The following is a 13705-nucleotide window of genomic DNA, read 5'->3' as shown; positions in this document are numbered from 1 at the left end:
TGTTTGTATGTGATATTACAGATTTCTTCTTGCAGGGACTTAGTGCTATAAATTTTCCTCTGAGCACTGCTTTCAATTTGTCCCATAAATTTGGGTATGTTGTGCCTTCCTTTTCATTGAATTCTAGGAAGTCTTTAATTTCTTACATTATTTCTTCCTTAACCCAGCTGTCATTGAGTAGTAAGTTGTTCAGTTTCCATGTGCGTGTCGGGCTTTTTGTTGTTTCTGTGTTGTTGATGTCCAGCTTTAGTCCATGGTGGTCAGATAGTATACAAGGGGTTATTTCAATCCTTTTGTACCTGTTGAGGTTTGCTTTGTGACCCACTATATGGTCTATTTTGGAGAAGGTTCCATGTCGTGCTGAAAAGAAGGTGTACTCTTTTGAGTTTGGGTGAAAAGATCTGTAAATGTCTATTAGGTCCATTTGATTTAGGGATTCTGTGAGTGCTTTTATTTCCCTTTTTGGTGTCTGTCTAATTGATCTGTCCCTTGGTGAGAGTGGAGGGTTGAAGTCACCCACTATTGAGGTATTAGGATCAATGTAAGATTTAACCTTTAATAATGTTTCATTTATGAATGTCTGTGCTCTTGTATTTGGGGCATAGATATTCAAGATTGTGATATCCTCTTGGTGGATTTTTTTCTTTGATGAGAATATAGTGGCCCTCCTTATCTTTTTTGATTATCTTTGGATGAAAGTCTATTTTATTAGATATTAGAATGGCTACTCCGGCTTGTTTTCTGGAACCATTTGCTTGAAAAACAGTTTTCCAGCCCTTTACTCTGAGCTAGTGTTTATCTTTTTTGCATAGGTGTGTTTCTTGGATGCAACAGGATGATGGATCCTGTTTCTGCAACCATTCTGTTAGCCTGTGTCTTTTTATTGGTGAGTTGAGTCCATTCATATAGATAGATAATAGTGACCAATGCATGTTAGTTCCTTTTGTAATGGAGTCGGTGATCTTACCATGTTTCATTGCTTGTTTTCTTTTCATTTTTGTTGTGATATTATCTGTATGCCCTGTTTTCTTGGGTGAATTTGTTTTTGTTGGATTGGAGTTTTCCTTCTAGTACCTTCTCTAGGGTTGGTTTGCTGTATAGATATTGCGTAAATTTAATTTTGTCATGGAATATTTTGTTTTCTCCATCTATGTTGATTGAAAGCTTTGCTGGGTATATTAGTCTGGGTTGGCATCTGTGGTCCCATAAAGTCTGCATGAAATCTTCCCAGGCCCTTCTGGCTTTCATATTTTCTGATGAGAAGTCCGGTGTGATTCTGATAGGTCTACCTTCATATGTTAGTTAGCCTTTTTCCCTTGCTGCTTTTAATATCTTTTCTTTGTTCTGTAGATTTAGTGTTTTGACTATGATTTGACGTGATGTGTTTCTTTTCTGGTCTAGTCTATTTGGTGTTCTGTAGGCCTCTTTTATATTTATGGACATCTCTTTCTTTAAGTTGGGAAAATTTTCTTCTATGATTTTCTTGAAAATATTTTCTGGACCTTGGAGCCTGGAGTCATCTTTTTCATCATTTCCTATTATTCTTAGATTTTGTCTTTTCATAGCATCCTTGATTTCTTGGATATTTTGTGATTGGAACTTTTCTGTTTTTACTTTTTCTTTGAGAGAAGTATCAATTTTTGCAAGTATGTCTTCAGCTCCAGAGATTCTCTCTTCCATCTCTTGTATTCTGTTGGTGATGCTTACTTTTGTGGTTTCTGATCTTTTCTCCATGTTCTCCAGCTCAAGGGTTTTCTCATTTTGTGTTTTCTTTATTGATTCTAATTCTGTTTTCATGCCTTGCACCATTTCTTTCATGTGTTTGAATTTGGATTCCTGTCTCTCTACGATGCACTCTATTTCTTTGTTCATTTCCTTTTTATATGCCACTAATTTTTTCTCTACTTGTGCCTCTATTTGTTTGTCTATGTTTGCCTGTGTTTCTTTAAGGATTTTGTCTATTTCTTCCTTCTTTACCTCCAATTGACTGGCCAACTCTTTGAAAGATTTGTTCATTTCCTCCTTATAAGCCTCAAATAATTGAGCAAGCATGGTTTTAAATTCATTTTCCTGTGCTTCTGATGAATTGGAGTATCCATCGATTTTGGGGTTTGCTGGTGAAGTCATGATGTCCTGATTTATGTTGGAAGTGTTATTTCGCCTACCCCTGGCCATTGGCTTACCTGAGACCTTCCCTGTTTGTTTTTGGATTCTGCAGATCAGACTGGTACTGTCTCTCTCTGGAATCTGGAGAGTTCTTCAGGAAGCTGAGAGAGGTCCTCTGTCCTTAGTGTGTGCTGAGGACTAGCTATACAGGCAGTTCACTTGGTGGAGATCAGGGTATCCAGGCTCTCTGCTCTCTGGTTTGGCCCTGCTTCTTTGATGTGCTCCACCAGTTCCGTGCTGCTGTCACTGCCAGGTTCTGAGGTCTTGTTGCAGCTGGAGATTTCAGGGTGGTCACGTCAGTAGGGATTGGGGTAACTAGGCTCTCTGTTCTCTGGTTTGGCCCTGGTTAGTCTTAAATAGGAGGGCTGATGTGCACGCCAGCTCAGTGTTGCTTCACTGCCTGGTTAGAAAGTCCCTCTGTAACTAGAGACTGGTTTGCTAGTCCAGATGCTTTCTGGGAAGTCCTGGGGTCTCTTCACTGTGCTCTCCAAGCTTGGGAGCCCCAGCACCTGGTGTGTCTAGTTTGTATGGCGTTTCTGCCTGGTTTTGGTGAGTATATAGCATATTCTCTGTCACTTTGGGATTAGGCGGACTGTACCATCAGTAATGTTGATCCTGCGGAGCTAGTATGGAAAGTGAGTCTTAAGGGCAGGAAGGTGTGGCTGTGCTGGTGCTTTTCACTGTTTGTGGGCCCAATGTGCATTTTCAGGTGTCCTGAATACCTCATTGGTCTACAGGCCTGTAGTGCTGTCCTCCTGGTATTCACATCTGTCTGGGATCCAGGAATTGTTTGCCTGTACTCCACTGGTAAATCCACAGAACAGGGGATTAAATATTGAGAATGCCATCCCATGAATCCCTATGTTTCCCACAGTGGGGGTGTGGGTGTGAGGAATCCAATGTCTGGCTGCTAGCATAGAAAGCCCCTGGATCTGGTGCTCATCATGCATTCACTTTAACGTGTGCTCACTTACTAGCAGGCCTAAATGGAAATCAAAGGGGTTCCCCCATTCTCTACTCTTATATTTGGGCCTACATGGGCAAATGAGTGTTTAGGATATCCATCAGTTCAATGGTGTCCACTGTCCACTGGGCAGCAAGACCCTTACTTGGGGTGTCCACTTCAGTTGTCTCAGTCACAGAGCATGGAGGTTCCTGTTATGGCGAGCTGCTACCTTTGCAGAGCTGAAAGGCCACTGCAGTTTCCCGCTAGGAAGTCCAAGGAAGCCCATGGACCTGGGATGCCTGTACAACTGCCTGATGCTGCCGGCTTCTACTGTCTCAGTTTCCAAGCAGGGATTGGAGCAGCAGGCACTGCAGCCTACTTCCATAGAGAAGGAGGGAGGCCAGTCAAGGGGAAGTGAAAGGGCTTGAATATTTGCAACTTTCAGTCCCTGGAGATGTCTGTAGGTGATCTAGATCCAAAAGGTCTCAGCTCAAGGGTTGTCCCCTCTCACCCAGGAAGTCTCAATATTGATTTTCTGGCTTCAGCTGCCTTTCCATTCACCAATTTCAGAGTTTTGGATCCTGTGCCTCTCAGATATGGTGGGTGCTGGTTGCCACTATCTTGGATGGCCTTCATGTTCTTATTTATTTTGTTTTTTTTCTTCCTCTTTTTTAAAGAGGTAAGTTGAAATTTTAGAGGATATAAAATACCTTCAATAGACAGGAGGAAAGGAAACAGGCTTATAATGTGATTAAGGCAGTGAATTCCCCCTTGTGAAAAGTGCTCACTGGAGTGTACTAAGAAGCACAATCAAAAACACCTGTGTCCTCTTTTGATGAAAACCTCATCTCAATAAATATTTCTTAAGCAATAAATATAAATGAGTCTGTGACAATTAAGGTTATAACATTTAAAAACAGAGTGCAAGTATATGTGACATTTAGAATCCTGGAAAAACAAAATAAATAGTAAATGTGATGTATTTATAAGTTAACAAGAGTGTTATAGTAGATAGTTCTGTATAAAACACAAATAGATACATACAATCATGAAAGGAGAGAGAGGAGAGAGAGGAAGAGAGTGGAGGCAATACAATAAGAAGTTTAGAAAATGGTGATAAGATAAGCCTTACTGGGGAGATGAAATTTCAGTGAAAACCAAACAAATAAGGAAGAATGTTATTTTATAATACAGTTACTAGAATTCTTGGTCCAGGAAACCAAAAGCTCTAAGCCCAGAAAAAAAGAAATGCCCTGTTGTGGTGGAGGTCAGCAAAGAATGTAGTATGGTTAGAACAACGGGTGTAGAGAAAGGACATGAGTTCTAAGACATACCTCACTGCAAATTGTAGGACTTCAGTGAATTTGATTTTCAGTTTTCATCTTTTAATATGAATGAGAAAAAAAATCTTCAGGTAGGGTTTCAGCAGAGAAGACAATTGTTCTTAAAGTCTCAAAAGATTTACTCTGTCTTGGGACAAAATTACTCATGAAAAATGGTGGTGGCAAAAATATAGCTTAAAATTTTATTCTTGAAATTCTATATGGTAATATACAAATGCGATACTGTATAAAATACAATGTGTAGTTATTCTGTGGAGTAAAGTGAAATGTAAGTATTAGTTGAAAAATAATAGATTATCTCATAATTTGTTATGAAAAATCAGACAACTGATTGACAGTTTAAAATTTTATGCCTTGAAAATGAATATTACAGTAAATATTGGCAAAGCAGTTCAGGTATATAGCTCAGTTGGCTTAGGGTGATTAGAGGCTTCCTAATTATATATACATATACATATGCATATACATATGTACATATAAACTTATAACATATACAGATATACATATATAATGCATACATACTTACTTTCATATATCAAGGAGATCTAAATGAAAGCAACAAAAAATGAGAGAAATGGGAGCCATAAGTATGGTCATATCTCATAACAAAATGATGATTTTGTTCTAGGATGGGTCCATCCAATTGAGTTGTTGGACAAAGGGTCTTTGTAGGAGGCCCCAACCAATGATATACAGTCACCCTAAAACCTACCTATTTCCCTGAGGTTTATACAGCATTCATGCCCCTAATAAAGAAGAGCTGATTCACTGAAAACCATCTCAAAGAAGGGTGTCTCTCCCTAGATTCACCATCTTATGCCCCCAATAAAGGAGAGCTGATTCACTGAACAGTGTGTCTGAGAAGGCTGCTTCTCCCTGGACTCACCACTGATCAAAGTCTTGCCAACCCTCCTGTCTGTCTAAATTTCACTCCTTCCAGTCCAGGTTGGTAGGCAATGGTGTCTGGACACCCTGAGGGCAGAAGTAGCCCCAAGATGGCAGCATTACAATGTATTCTACATGCTATCAAAGTAGAAAGATAAACACCAACCCAGCTACAAATGCTTTGATCTACAATGATCTACAATGACATGCCTGAAAGATGCACTATTGAAATCCTGGCATAAAGCATATAGAAATAACCCAACAAATATGTGATTGCATTTATGGTCCACTCCATGAAGTGCAAACCATCCACTATATTGCTTGGCAAAAAATAAACCTGAGATGACATAGGCCAGAAAAACAAAACAAACATATGCTGCTCTTCTGCTAAATAAACAGCAATAAAATGACTACTAATAATATTTTGTGATCAATACTTTGTTTCTGACTCATCAGAGAATCTTTATTCTGCATTATATAAGAAAAGGTAGAGAGACCTACAATGTGTAGAGAATGAGAGACCTTAGAAGGTACAATCCAAAAAAAAGATATCTCCATCAAATCCACTCTCTCAGGCTCAGGGAACTCTGTGGAAGTGCAATAACAGTGTGGTAGTTTGACTAAGAATAGTTCCCACAGTCTCATGTGTTTGACTGCTTAGTCATAAGATAAGAGTGTCACTACACAGGAGGAAGTAGGTGGTGCTGCCTCCTTGGAGAGAGTAGGGATGAAGTATGTTTGTGCAGGCAGTATTTGAAGTTCTCAAGCCAGGACCAGTGGTTATCTCTCTTCCCACTGCTTCTGAATTCAGATGTAGAACTCTTACCGACTTCTTCATCACCATGTGTACCTGCATGCCACAATACTCCTATCATGATCAAAATGGACTAAAACTGACAGAAACCATGCAAGAGGAGTTACACTGGGCAAGTGAGCTTCTTGAAGATGGTCCACCATTTTTCATGATTATGATAGGCATACCTTGGAGAGGCATAGACCCAGAGGCTTTCTCTCTGGATTGTTTCTTGCTGCTGATGTGCCTTCTCAAATTTATCATTACTGTATATCTGGCACTGCGTGACTGGGTGTGGGGAAACCATCATTGTGTAAAGTATGGTGTGATTGCTTCCTAGGTGTTAGCTCACTGTTGGACAAATTTACTACAGATGAACATGAAGATGTCCATTCATAAAAAAATGCTCTATAGATAAACTGATGATTCTAAAATTTCTCAGAATGATTTTATACAATTCTTGATTTGAGTCAAGTAATTTTAAAAAGTTAAAATTAAGAGTAAAGATTATCTCTATGGCTGGTATTGGTTGGAGTATGAGTCTCTGGGAAGAACCCTGTGTTCAAATTTTCTGGTTCTGTTGCTCTCTTTGAGGGGTTCCTGTCCTCTCCAGATCTTACTATTTCCCACTTCTTACATAAGATTCTGAGCACTCTGCCCAACAGTCGGCCATAAGTCTCAGCATCTGCTTTGATAGTCTGCAGGGCAGAAACTTTCAGATGCCCTCTGTGGCAGGTTTCTAAGTTGTTTCCTGTTTTCTTCTTCTGATGGAGATAACCTAGAACCCCTGCACAGATGTAGCCCATGGCAGTTTAGTGTCCAAGTGAGTTACATAGTAATGGGAACAGGGACCACCTCTGATATAATCTGATTGGCTTGCTCTTTGGTCACCTCCTCCTGAGGAGGGAGCAGCCTTACCAGGTCACAGAAGATGACAATGCAGCCACTTCTGATGTGATCTTATAGACTAAGATCAGAAGGAAGGAGAGTAGAACCTCCCTTATCAGTGGACTTGGGGAGGGGCATTCGTGAATAAGGAGGAGGAAAGGTAGGACTGGGAGGGAGGGAGGGAGGGGCTTATGGGGGGATACAAAGTGAATAAAGTGTAATTAATAAAATAAAATAAAATTTAAAATAATATATATAAGGCAAAAAATTAAGAGTAAAGAAATTTTAAGAAGATATTTGATAAAAAGTTAAAGTTAGAAACAAGATAAAATGTGCTTCCTCCTTGAAGAATAGTAAAGACTATCAAACGTGTTCAGTGAGCTTTCATGTGTTACAAGCACATAAATGGCATTAGGAAATAAAATGGGATTGGGACAAATGAATAATCAAGGAAAATATCCATTATAGGTTAGATCCAGGGAATTAGATCACAAGTCTCAGTGTGCAACATGAAAAGAAAAGTCAAAAATAAGGAGTGGATAATTGCATTTTGAGTAGAAGAACAGAAAATGGATGAATAACTAGTTTAAAAACACAACACTTCAAAAATAAGATGTAAGATAGATGACCTGTTTCTTGGCAAAAACTTTGTTGACCTATAACGCAAAAAACTATTTCTTTGAACTTATACTGAGCTTATACTGGAACAAAAGATAGATAAATCCATTTCATTGCTTTGAAATCATAATGAGCATGTGAAATAAAATATAAATAAAAATATTACTTTGAAGTTATAAGAAGCTTGTGGAATGAAAGGTAAAGAATATTTGGTTGGTTGTGAGTTTTAATAAAAAAAAAACATTTAATTAACAGTCCTGTTGTACACACCTATGGATACTTGATTTTTGAAAAAGAGGCCAAAATCATTCAGTGGAAAAAAGACAGCATCTTCAACAAATGGTGTTTATCCAACTGGATGTCTACAGGTCTAAAAATGAAAATAGATCCATATTTATCACCTTGCACAAAATTAAAGTCCAAGTGGATCAAAGACTTCAGCATAAAACCAGACACACCAAATCGGTTAGAAAAATGGGGAAGGGCCTAGAAGTCATTGGCATAGGATACAATTTCCTGAACAGAATAACAATAGAACAGACTCTAAGAGCAACTATTAATAAATGGGACCTCATGAAACTGAAAAGCATATGTAAAGAAAAAGATACTGTTGTCAAAAAAAAAAAAAAAAAACAACAAAAACATTAGCCTACAGATTGGGAAAGGATCTTCACCAAGTTTATATATGACAGAGGACTAAGCCAACATACATAAAGACCTCAAGAAGTTAAAAAGCAACAAACCAAGCAATCCAATTAAAAATGGGGCATGGAGCTAAACAGAATTTTTTGTAGAGCAATATAGAATGGTAGAGGAACACATAAAGAAATGTTCAACATCCATAGCCATCAGGGAGATGCAAATCAAAACAACCCTGAGATTTCACTGTATATCCATCAGAATGGCTAAGACCAAAAACTCAAGCAACAACACATGCTAGAGAGGTTGTAGAGAAAGGGAAACTCTCCTCTATTGCAGGTGGGAATGTAAACTTCTACAAGCACTTTGGAAATCAATATGGCACTTTCTCAGATAATTAGGGATAATGCTCCCTCAAGGTCCAGCTATACCTCTCCTAGGCATATATTCAAAAGATGCACAACAAGGACATTTGTTCAACCATGTTTGTAACAGTTTTATTCATAATACCCAGAACCTGGAAACAACCCAGATGTCCATTAATGGAAGAATGGATACAGAGATTGTCATACTTTTTCACAATGGAATACTACTCAACAATTAAAAACAAGGAAATCATGAAATTTGCAGGCAAATGGTGGGATCTAGAAAAGATCATCCTGAGTGAGGTATCCCAGAAGCAGAAAGACACACACGGTATATAGTCACTTATAAGTGAATACTAGTCCTATAAAATAGGATAAACATACTAAAATCTGTACACCTGAAGAAGATAAACAAGAAAGAGGACCCAGGGTAAGATGACTAATCCTCACTTATAAAGACAAATGAGATGGACTTGGAAGTAGGAGAAAACAAGTAACAGGACAGGAGCCTACCACAGAGGAACTCTGAGAGATTCTACCTACCAGTGTATCAAAGCAGATGGTGAGACTCATAACCAAACCTTGGCAGAGTGCAGGGAATCTTATGAAAGAAAAGGGAGTTAGTATGACATGGAGAAGATAGAATCTCCACTTGGACCAAATATATCTGAGTACAGGGGTCTTATATGAGACTATTTCTGCAACCAAGGACTATGAATGGATATAACCTAGAACCCCTGCTCAGATGTAGTCCATGGCAGCTCAATATTTAAGTGGGTACCCTAGTAAGAGAAACAGGGACTGTCTCTGATATGAACTCAATGGCAGGCTCTTTGTCCTCTCCCACCCCTGAGGGCCGAGCAGCCTTGCCAAGCCACATATGAGGGCATTGCAGCCAGTCCTGAAGTGTCCTGATAAGATAGGGTCAGATGGAAGGGGAGGAGGACCTCCCCTATCAGTGGACTTAGAGAGGGACAGGGAGGAGATGAGGGAGGAAGGGTGGGATTGGGAGTGAATAATGGAGGGGGCTACAGCTGTGATACAAAATAAATAAACTCTAACTAATATAAAAAATAAAAATTCAAAAAAATAATTCTGCTGTTACTCTCTCTTGTTTATATAAATTGTTTATGTGGTGAATGATTTTATGGCTATGAGATTATTTTTTATCTTATATAGAGTACTTTGCCATAGAGGATATAAAAAGAACTAACAGAAAAACTAATTCTTGGAGTTTGCTCCATCCACCATCCACCAAATATGTGTGTATATATGTAAAGTTGTTGATGTCTGCTTTGCTTCATCCACCAAATATGTGTGTGAGTGTGTGACTTTCCCCCTTTTCTCTTTTCTATCTTTCAGGCTCCCCAAGTGTTCAAGAAGTTCAAAGACATCAAAGTCTTTCAACATTTATACAATTATGGTTCTGCCACTGACTACCTTGATCTGTCCATGCTAGTCTTCAACATAAACTTCTGAAACTATATGTAACCTATCAATTAATTATTTCTTTTATAAGAGTTTCTGTAGTAATGATGTCACTTCAAAGCAATAAATCACTGACTTATTTGTTATCAGGAGTGGGTTGTATCTATGGCAGATTGGACCGTGTTATTTGTTGTTAGAAAAGGGACTTTGGGACATTGGATTATGAAAGTTATTGAATACTTTAAGCAGGGATTACTGGGTCATAGTCTAAGACAGTAGAAGGTAGTGGTGCTGAGAGCAATGCAGATTAGGATGATTCAGCTCAAGGGTTTAAAGTAATATTAGTAAATGGCCTCTGGAACACTATGATAAGATGGCAAAAATGTGGCTGTTTCTGCTCTTGTCCAAAAAATCTGCATTAGTTTAAATTCAATATGTTGGAATTAATGCCTTTAAAAGAAGAGATTTCAAGACTGCCTAAATAATTTTGCAAGTACTTTTTAACATTCACTCTTACATAGACTTACAATGTAAGGGGTAAACTGATCAAGGTAAATAGAATGTACAGTTTGAGGAAAGAAGTATTACCATGAGGAGTAATGGAGCTCAATGAGATTTTTAAAAAAGTTTAAAGACAAGCCTGATGTTAAATGGAATAAAGAAGTGGTGACCTCAGTACAAGAACCTACCTACCTAAACTTGCAGCTTGCAAAAAGGAATTAAAGAATAACTTAAATATTAAAGGAAATCATTAAAAAAAGAAAGCTGGGTGGACTTGAACTAGGGGCTAAGTTCCACCCCAAAAAGCAGCAGAACTTGGCAGGAGAATAAAATATATATTCAGAATACAACATAATGTAATAAATATAATATAATATAATATAATATAATATAATATAATATAATACAATTAATTTTAGACTTCATATATGTGAAACATATTTATTTAGTTTCATATATTTATATATGTTATGTACATATTTCACATATATACATATATATATATTTGGTTTCACATATATATGAATATATAGGTATATATTTGACGTATTGTATATTTGGTTTCATTTATGTATATATCTAACAAATTTTCATTTAAATTGAAATAAAAATTTATATATATATGAAACCAAAGAAAATTACACTGATATATATTATATTCTGAATATTTATTTATTATATTCTGTACTATTAATTATCAAAACCTCCTCCTTTATTTTATGGAAAAACAGAATGTATAGTCATAAAGTGTTATTGTCAGTTAAAGCATTATCATTATCTTAAGTTTTTTTGTTTTTGTTTTTTTTTTGTTTTTTTTTTTTTTTTTTTTTTTTTTTTTTGCAATGAAGCAATATGACCAGAAAAAAAAAAGTGAGGGAGAAAAGGTTTTACTCTTCTGATATTTCCACATCATCAAAGCAGGGCAGAATCCTGGAAGCAGGAGCTAATGCACAGAGCATGGACTGGTGCAGCTTACTGTTTTTTTATGTTTTTGTTTTTTTTTTTTTTTTTGTTAACATGGTTTTCTCAACCTGCTTTCTTATAAAACCCAGGATAACCAGCCTAGGGATGGTACCACCCATTATGGGGTAGGCCCTCTAGCACTGATCACTAATCACTACTAGAGAAAATATCTTACAGCTGGATCTCATAGAGGAATTTTATCAACTGAGGCACCTTTTCTGAAAAACCTATATTGTGTCAAGTTCACACACAAAACGACCCAGTACAAGGATGTAATAAAATTTATAGAACAAGTAATCAAAAAATTTAAGCATGTTCAAAGCAGAGAAGAAAGTATTAAAACTATATTTTGTTAAACACATAAAACAAATTAAAGGAAAATGCAAGAGATATCTTTAAAATTTATTTCACTACATTAAAAATTTACTAGACCTGTAAGATAGGATAAACATACTGAAATCTGTACACCTAAAGAACATAAACAAGAAAGAGGACCCGGGTAAGATGATCAACCCTTACTTAGAAAGAAAAATGGGATGGGCATTGGATGTAGGAGAAAACAAGTAACAAGACAGTAGCCTACCACTGAGGGCTACTACCTAACAGTTTATCAAAACAGATACTGAGACTCATAACCAAACCTTAGGCAGAGTACAGAGAATGATATGAAAGGACGGGGAGTTAGTATTACCTGAGGAGGACAGGAGCTCCAAAAGGACCAAATATATATGGGCACAGGGGTCATTCATGAGACTGTATCTCCAACCAAGGACCATGCATGGATATAAACTAGAACCCCTGCTCAAATGTAGCCCATGGTAGCTCAGTATCCAACGGGTTGTCCTAGTAAGGGAAACAGGGACTATTTCTTACATGAACTCAATGGCTGGCTCTTTAACCTCCCCCACCTGAAAGAGGAGCAGCCCTGCTAGGCCACAGAGGAAGACTTTGCAGCCAGGCCTAAAGATAACTAATAAGCTAGGGTCAGATGAAAGGGGAGGAGGACCTCCCCTGTCAGTGGACTAGAAAAGGGGTAGGGATAAGATGAAGGAGGGAGGGTGGGAATTGGGAGGGAATGAGGGAGCAGGATACAGCTGGGATACAAGGTTAATAAACTGTAACTAACTTAAAACATAAAAATTTAATTAAAAATCATATATAAACAAAAATTTAAAAAGAGGACTTTATAGTTTTCCAAGTAAACATATTGATATTTTTCATAGTTATTTTAAGTTATCACAGTAAACAAAGTCTACACATTATTTTATATGATAATGCTGATAACTTGGTTTAGTTAGAAAAATTACAGTTTCAGAAGTAGTGTTGTAATCGAGGAAATAGAAGAATATTTTCTTCTTTTTACAAGTTAATTATATCTTCATGGTATTTTCTTCTTGATTTTATACATTGGAGATAATTGGATGAAACATTCACTAGGCAATTTCTCTTGATCATTTTATATCAAAGTAACATCACAGAATTAGGCATCTACTTTCACTAAGGAAAGCCATTTTTGTTACTTCCTTTAGCCTGATTGTCTGTGATGGACAAGACTGACATAAATTACATCATTATATAATTTAATTATCTTAAAACATCAATATATTTGTTATTGAAAGAAAGTCTTTGACAGCCCTTAGGCTATACTAGTATGGGTATACACAGGAAATGTGCTGTTTCGAGAACCTAGTTGTTAAAAAATATCTCTCTCTAAAATTCATATGAAAAAAATTGTTCAAACATAATGTGGACAGAAGGATTATGGGTCCCAAAACATATATAAAATTTAGTTAAATAATATATTATTTTTACAGATATTTCTGTTTTTTTTTTCATAAAATAAAAAAGCTATTTGGTGAATAATAAGTGTCTTATTTGGAGTTTTATTGCTGTGAAGAAACACCATGACCACGGCAACTCTTATAATTAATATTTAATTGAGGCTGGCTTAAAGTTCAGAGGTTTATTTCATTATCTTCATGATAGAAAGCATGACAGCACAGTGTTGGAGATTTGTAAGATGGTATGGTATTAGAGAATTAGTTGACAGTTCTACACCTGGATCAGCAGGTAACAGAAAGTGACAGTGACACAGTGACCAGGCTTTAGCTTCTGAAAAATCAACCCTCCCTATTGCAATATACACACATACTACAACAAAGCTGCACCT

The sequence above is a fragment of the Meriones unguiculatus genome (genome assembly GCF_030254825.1).
Source record: "Meriones unguiculatus strain TT.TT164.6M chromosome X unlocalized genomic scaffold, Bangor_MerUng_6.1 ChrX_unordered_Scaffold_31, whole genome shotgun sequence".
In the NCBI taxonomy this organism is placed as follows: Eukaryota; Metazoa; Chordata; class Mammalia; order Rodentia; family Muridae; genus Meriones; species Meriones unguiculatus.
Note: the sequence above shows the minus strand (reverse complement) of the source record.